At 55.3% G+C, this 6562-nt stretch overlaps 1 long non-coding RNA gene across 1 annotated transcript in view; it reads right to left on the bottom strand.

The window, feature by feature from the left end:
• Positions 1 to 6562, bottom strand: part of LOC140631014 (uncharacterized) — a 149581-nt gene that overhangs the window by 53546 nt on the left and 89473 nt on the right. The window lies entirely within an intron of this gene.

Raw genomic sequence — 6562 nt, 5'->3', positions numbered from 1 at the left:
AGGAGTGTGTGTGGCCTATTGCGCCTGCGCCCTCCTTCTCCAGGCCAGGCCGACCTCACCAATAAGATGGTTCTGGAAATCTGCACTGAGCACTTGCAATGAACAGCTGTGGACAGAAGGGACCGAAGGCAGCAGGGAAGGCTTTGAGCCACCTGGTGAACAGAGTGGAGGGACCAGCACAGGCTCAAGGAGCTTGGGAGCTGTCACTAGCAGAAAGGAATGGCACCTTGACCTGAGGATGAGGCAAAGGAATCATCAAGGAATAATTAGGCAGTCAAATCTGCGAGGACTTGGTGATCTGTTGGATAAGGGTTGCAGAAACTGGGGGAGACCTCCTCCAGGGTTCGAGTTCGTGTAAATGGCAAGACCTGGAGATGGAGAACAGTAGAAGAGGCCAGGATTGAGAGTGAAGACAACGAATTCAATTTTGAAAATGCTGAGTTAGAGGCAACTTTGAGATAGCCAAGTGGTGCTTCCAAGGTCCACCACTGGAAATCTAGCTCTGGAGGATACAGAAGAGGCCCAGACGTTCATAAGGGAGCCACTGGCACGGGAAAGGCCACCTTGGAGAGAAACCAGAATAAGAAGAAAGGGGGGGCCACTCCTTAAGGAACTCCAACATATATGTGGCAGGTGCCAGAAGCCGATACATACAGAGGAAAGTGGGAAGAAGCAACCATGTGGGAGAAAGACTCCAGGTGAACATCAGTGGTCAAGAGGATTGAACATCACTGAGAGGTTAAAGGAATCAAGAAGTAGAAAAATGTCCATTAGACAGGTACACTAGCATCAAGGTCACCGGTGACCCAGGACAGGGCCATGTCTGTGTGTGGATGAAGGGGCTCAGGAAGGCATTGTAAGGCACCCAACGCGGTGCCTGGCCCATGGCCAGCCCTCAGTAAATGTTGGCTCTTGTTAAATTCTCCCTTTAAAGTCTATAAAGCTCATATTCTTCTATGCTATTGAAGGGGGAAAAAAAGGAGACACAGGCTAACATTTTAATAGGAGAGCTTTAAGATTAAACCCAAAGAATTTCCCGACAGGAAGGCCTCTAAAATACCCATAAAGGCTATTAAAGAAGATGACAAAATCCCAGATGAAATTAGGATCAGGACGGATTCCTGCATGTCTGGGACAAGTTTGATGCAGCCTTCCTGCGAGGCAGGGGACCAACCCCAGTCACCGGGGCAGGTCACTTGTGCCCTGGGTGGCCCCTGCCCTTCCTCCCTGGCCCCCACGGAGATGAGAGCTGCGCAGTGAAGGAAAGCCTCCTCATTTCAACAGGGCTGGGCAGCCAAGGTAGACGTGAATAGAGCCATCCAGCAGAAAGCACCCAGAGGACAAGCACCAAAAAATATGCTTGAAGGGCCAGCCGAGTGGCCAGGATTACAATGTAATGCCCGGCCTCGGGTCAGTAATGGGGCGGTATTAGTCATCTCTTCAGACCCCAGCTCCATTATTTTTGCCGGAAATGTGAGAACAGCTCTCACTAATAACGTGTGGAATCACTTCCAACTATTTGCCTTTCAAGTCAGCCTCCTCAGGTCGGGTGACATATCTCGTTTAACAGGGGGTGCCATTAGCGGGGAGATTTAACATGTGGCTAAAAGCATTTGTAGCAGGAGCTGTGGGTGGGTTCCTTTTTAAGCTTCTGTGGCTGGTAACTTGCGTCTCTTCCCTCCATGCTGTTGGGTTTTGTTACTAAAGCCTTTTTCTTTTCTGAAGGAGGTTGGCCATTAACTCTCCCCTGCCCAGAGCATCCCCGGGCATGGACAGGGCAGGTCGAGAGCTGAATTAGGAGTCTCTCCGGCTCTCACCAGAACCCGCATCAGACTCGGCAGGCTGGCATGATTACTCCAGGCAGCTCGACATCGTCGTGCACCTGCCCCTCACCTTGCTTGGGTGACCTGGCGTCTCTATACGCTGATGTCTTACAGGAATAACTATAGCTTTGCCAACGCAACCACAAATCTACCAGGCCACAGAATTTGTATATCTGCCTGCAATATGAGTCTTGCCTCTTCCCACACCTTGAGAAGCCCAGAAGGCCATAAGAACAGAAAAAAAAAAAAAAAAAAAGGAACAGAGTTTCTAGAAGGGGAACCTGTCATTTGATTGAAGTTTCTTTTTTTTTTTTTTTTTTACCAAGACTTGATTTTCTGAAGACTTGGGCTCTTTAAGACCCTGCCTGAGCATCCTAAAATTTTGTCTCTGAGTAAACTCCCCAACTTCCAGAGTCCCAATCTATCTGATCCTCAGATTCTTCATCGGAAAGATAGAGACAGTACTAGCCACGTCGAATAAGAGGCTACAATCAGAAGCATGGAACACAGTGCTTTGCACACAGAAGGGGCTCAATAAACACACGTCAGTTATCTCTCTTTTGGCTACATGTTATAAGTGATCAAGTCCCCAGTAGCCAAAGTGCCTAAATCAAGAGGGAATTTATTGGATTATGTAACAGACAAATCCAGAGCTAAGCCTGGTGTTAGACACCTAGAAGGTGACTCAGGAAACTCCCCAGGACAGAGTTTCTCTCTTCCCGTCCCTTGGCTACGCTTCCTCTGCCCCAGCTCCATGTCATGCAAGACCTGGTGCAGCAAATAGCAGCAGGTGCTTCAGAACCACATCCTCGCTATCCCCAGATGAATAGAGAAGGAGCTACTCTTCCCCTCCACAAAATTCACCTAAGTTCCCAGCTGGACACTCACTGGGTGACTTGGGTCATCCTTGAACCAATCACCATGCCTCCAGGTGGAAATGTGATCACTGGTCTAACCCTGAGTCTCAAACTTCACCTGGAAGGGAAGGATGCAGGGGGTGGGGGGGCGGGTGCCCTATCTAATTCAAGGCACTGACAGTTGCATGAAAGATGTTTCCCCAAAAGAAATTTATAATTCTATTATTTAAAAAAAAAAGTGAGCAGAGAGGATGCTACGTGCCCAAACCTAGAACCATCCACTGCAAATAATAATTTCCCATCCTACCCCATGAGAAAGCGTGGATCGGACAGTAATATATACTATAGGAAAGCTTCGTGACCATATATTAGTAATATATGGCTTGTGCCCTTTAGAGTACTCCCCTCCATCTGCCTTCTGTTAGAATTCTTTACTCTGGGTCTCTGTCACCTCCAGATGCCACACAGGACCAAGCACACGAAGGGAAATCTATTTACTCAGGAGGTCCCTTCAGCCACGCTAGCTCCGTGTGTCCAGCTCAGCTCTGTTCTTCACCTCCCTGCCCCTGACTGTTCCTCTGCTTAGGGTGTCACCGGCAGAGACCAGCGCACCTGGTGAGCTCTAAGGCAAGATGCTCCCAGAAGCTTCCTCCTCTGCTAGAATCAGCCTCTGTGATAGCAGCTTCTCTCACATCCTATCTCGGTGGTTTTCTTGGTCCCCCACCATGAAGAAAATCTCTGGGAGTGGATAGATCCTTATCTTTTCATCTCTGTTACCCTTGGTCCTTGGAATAACACCTGGCTCATGGAAAGCACCCACTTAAGTAGTGTAGTTACCCTCGATCTCACTCACAATCACCACCAAGAGCCTTGTCTGTCAGGGCTCCAGGAAGGGGGCAGGTTGTCCCCCTAGGGGGGCGGGTGGCAGTCAGCTAAAGCATCATACTAAAACCACGTTGAGTAGAGAAAGAAAAGTAGAACTCACTGTGATTCCTTGCTCTCTATCAAGCTGGAGCAGATAAAGAGAGGGTGCAGGGTGGGTGGAGAATATAAGAGGGGCAGACCAGGGGATCCCTGGGTGGGTCAGCGGTTTAGCACCTTCTTTGGCCCAGGGTGTGATCCTGGAGACCCACCCACATCAGGCTCCCTGCATGGAGACTGCTTCTCCCTCTGCCTGTCTCTCTCTCTTTCTCTCTTTCTCTCTCTATCTCTCATAAAAAAATAAATAAAATCTTTAAAAAAAAAAAAAAGAGGGGTAGATGGAGCCAGTGAGCATGGGGGCAGGGGGATTGAGGCTTGATTCAGGGTGTGATTGGTACCCATGAGGAAGCAGGAGGGCAAATTAGTGGGGAGCTGGCAGCAGAGACCCTCGAAGGTTGAGAGCCAGTACAACTGGGGTTCTGGATGGTCAGGCCCGTCGCAGCATGATGCCAGTGGCATCAGGGGAAATCAAGAGGAACAGGCCCAGCCCCCTGGGATAGGAGGGGAGGGGCCAGAGAGGGGACCAGTACTAACTATTCAGGTGACACTGGAGCTCTGCTCCCAGGCGGGCGGGCTGTCTGGCGAAGCGAGGCAGATCCCAGCGCTGCGAATGGGACCACTCTAGTAACAGCCAAAGGAAGGGCGTCTGCCCTCACCAGGCTGGATCTTGATCTATGGGCAGACATCCAAGCACAGCGTGGCCCCTGCCAGTAAGATGGAACAGCCGGTGCCCACCTAGCCTGCTTAAGGCAGGCTCTGAACCCGGGCAGGGCTGAGCCTGTAGGAAAGGGCCGGGGTGCCTGTGCCCTGCGGGGCTGGGGAAGGCAAGGATGCCAGGCTGGGCCATGTGAGACTTCCTGGCAGACTCCCAGACCGAGGATGTGTCTGGGGCCAGGGGCTGAGCCACTGCCAGCACCGTCTGACCTCACGGATCCCCTAGTCAACAAGCAGCAAGAACAGGAGACTCTGGAGGCTCCCTCAGCTTTGGAGAAAGCTCTGCAAACAAAACTCCGCTTTTAGGGGTTAATCCGAAGCCCCAGGAGGGGGCGGAGGGCCTCCTCTGAAGGGCAGAGCCAGTGAGTGGGCTGAGACCAAAGGAAAGGCCTGGACTGCCGGCCTGAGATTAGTTTGGCAGCAGCTCCAAAGAGCAGCCTTTCAATCGCTGGTCTTGTCTGAGCCCTCAAAAGCACTGGCTGCCTCCCACCAGCCCAGCTAATGGGGCTGAGCGGCCAGGGCCGCGACCTCTGTCTCCCTGGCTCATGGTCTGCGCTCGGAACCTCACCTCCCCAGCAGCCACGGGGACCAAGGACTCTTGGTCTGTGTGCATCCTGCCTTTGCGTGTTTTCTCAGCTCCCACTGCGCCCCAGCATCGTGCCTCCTGGTCCCCACCTGGCGCTACTCCCACCAGCCTGCGGACCCCACAGCCATCTGCCCTTTGGCCAGGCCGTGGCTGGGGCTCCAGGCCTATGCCTGGTGGGGTGTCGGGGAGTGGGTGCCCCGCAGGTGATTGGTGAGAGGAGAGGGCGGCAGAGAGGGGCTGGGTCCCCGTCCCCCAGCTCTGGAACACGGGGAGCGCGGACTCGGAGCCGTGTGCGCCTCTTGGAGATCACACCCACTCAGGGCCGGCTCCGCGGGGAGGAAACTCAGACCGAAATGCACGACTCGCTGAAGAGCAGGGCTGGGTGGGCCCCGGTTTCCCTGGGCTCTGAATTTCTAGAACGTGCGGGTCTCCAAGGCCAGGCGTCCCGGTGCCCCCTGCCCTGGGCCCCGCCAGCCTTTCCCCACCCCAGGGCCCCTGCGAGCGAGCGCCTGCCAGGCCAGGGGGTGGGGACTCCAGGCTGGCGGGGTGCGGCGGGGGCTGCCGGCTTGGTGGCGGCCCCAGGGAGGGAGAGACGCGCTGAAGAAAAGGGGGAGAAGGAACGCGAGAGAGGAGAGCGCTTCCCATCCGGGGGGCCGCCGCGGGTCCCCGCATCGCGGTCGGCCCCCCCAGGCCCCGCCCATGGGCTGCCCCCCGCCTTCTGCGCTGGCGCCTGCGGTGGAGCCCGAGGGCTGGGAACACTCCCTGCTCAGCCCGCCTTCGGCCGGGAGGGGCCCCCTGCGAGCAAGCACGCGCGCACACACACGCGCGCACACACACACGGGCGCGCACACACACCTGCCACCGGGGGAGGAGAGCACCGGCCGGCCGGGAGGCTGGCAGCCGGGCAGCAGCCTGGCGCACAGACGGGAGGGGAGCTGGGGAAAGGGATGGGGAGAGAGAAGGCTGGGGACTCCCCGCATACCCCGGGAGTGGGCGGGAGCTGAACCCCAGCCTTCTGCACAGGTGTCCCCACTTGCTCCTGGTCCCCCAAAGAGACAGCAGATCATCGGAACCCCAGAATGGAAGGCCGGGCTGCTGCCCCTCACCTGCCCCATTCCAGGCTCCCAGCTTGCTCAGGTGGACCCCCAAAGCCGCGGGTAATCCCTACCCCCAGCTCGTCCCCTTGCCTATGGGCAGCCACCTCTTCTGCCTTCCCCAAAGAGAACCGCTTCTCAAATGCCAAAGGCTTGCCTCCTCGGTGCTCAGCGCTCCCAGGAGGTAGATGGGAGTCGGTGACCCTGGGCCAGGGTGCCTAGCTGCTCCTCAGGATAGGGAGGACCGGTGTTTTCTCAAGCTTATGTAGAGCACAGCTTCTAACTAAGCGCACTCTTCCCATCCTCTCTCCAGGCTGCCTGGCTTCAGCTCCTCTGAGGAAACAAAGATAGCGCCGGGACCACCATTAGCCAAATCTCCTGTGACCTTAAGAAAGGACCCTGGGCACCCCATCATTAACCTCACTAGGTTTCGCTTGAGGTCAGGTACCCCACCTCAGCACCCCTGCCCCCCAGAGGACTTTCCTCATCACTCCAGCCCACACCGAC

The sequence above is a fragment of the Canis lupus genome, chromosome 3 (assembly GCF_048164855.1).
Source record: "Canis lupus baileyi chromosome 3, mCanLup2.hap1, whole genome shotgun sequence".
Classification (NCBI taxonomy): Eukaryota; Metazoa; Chordata; class Mammalia; order Carnivora; family Canidae; genus Canis; species Canis lupus.
Note: the sequence above shows the minus strand (reverse complement) of the source record. Positions and strands in the feature narration are given on the sequence as shown.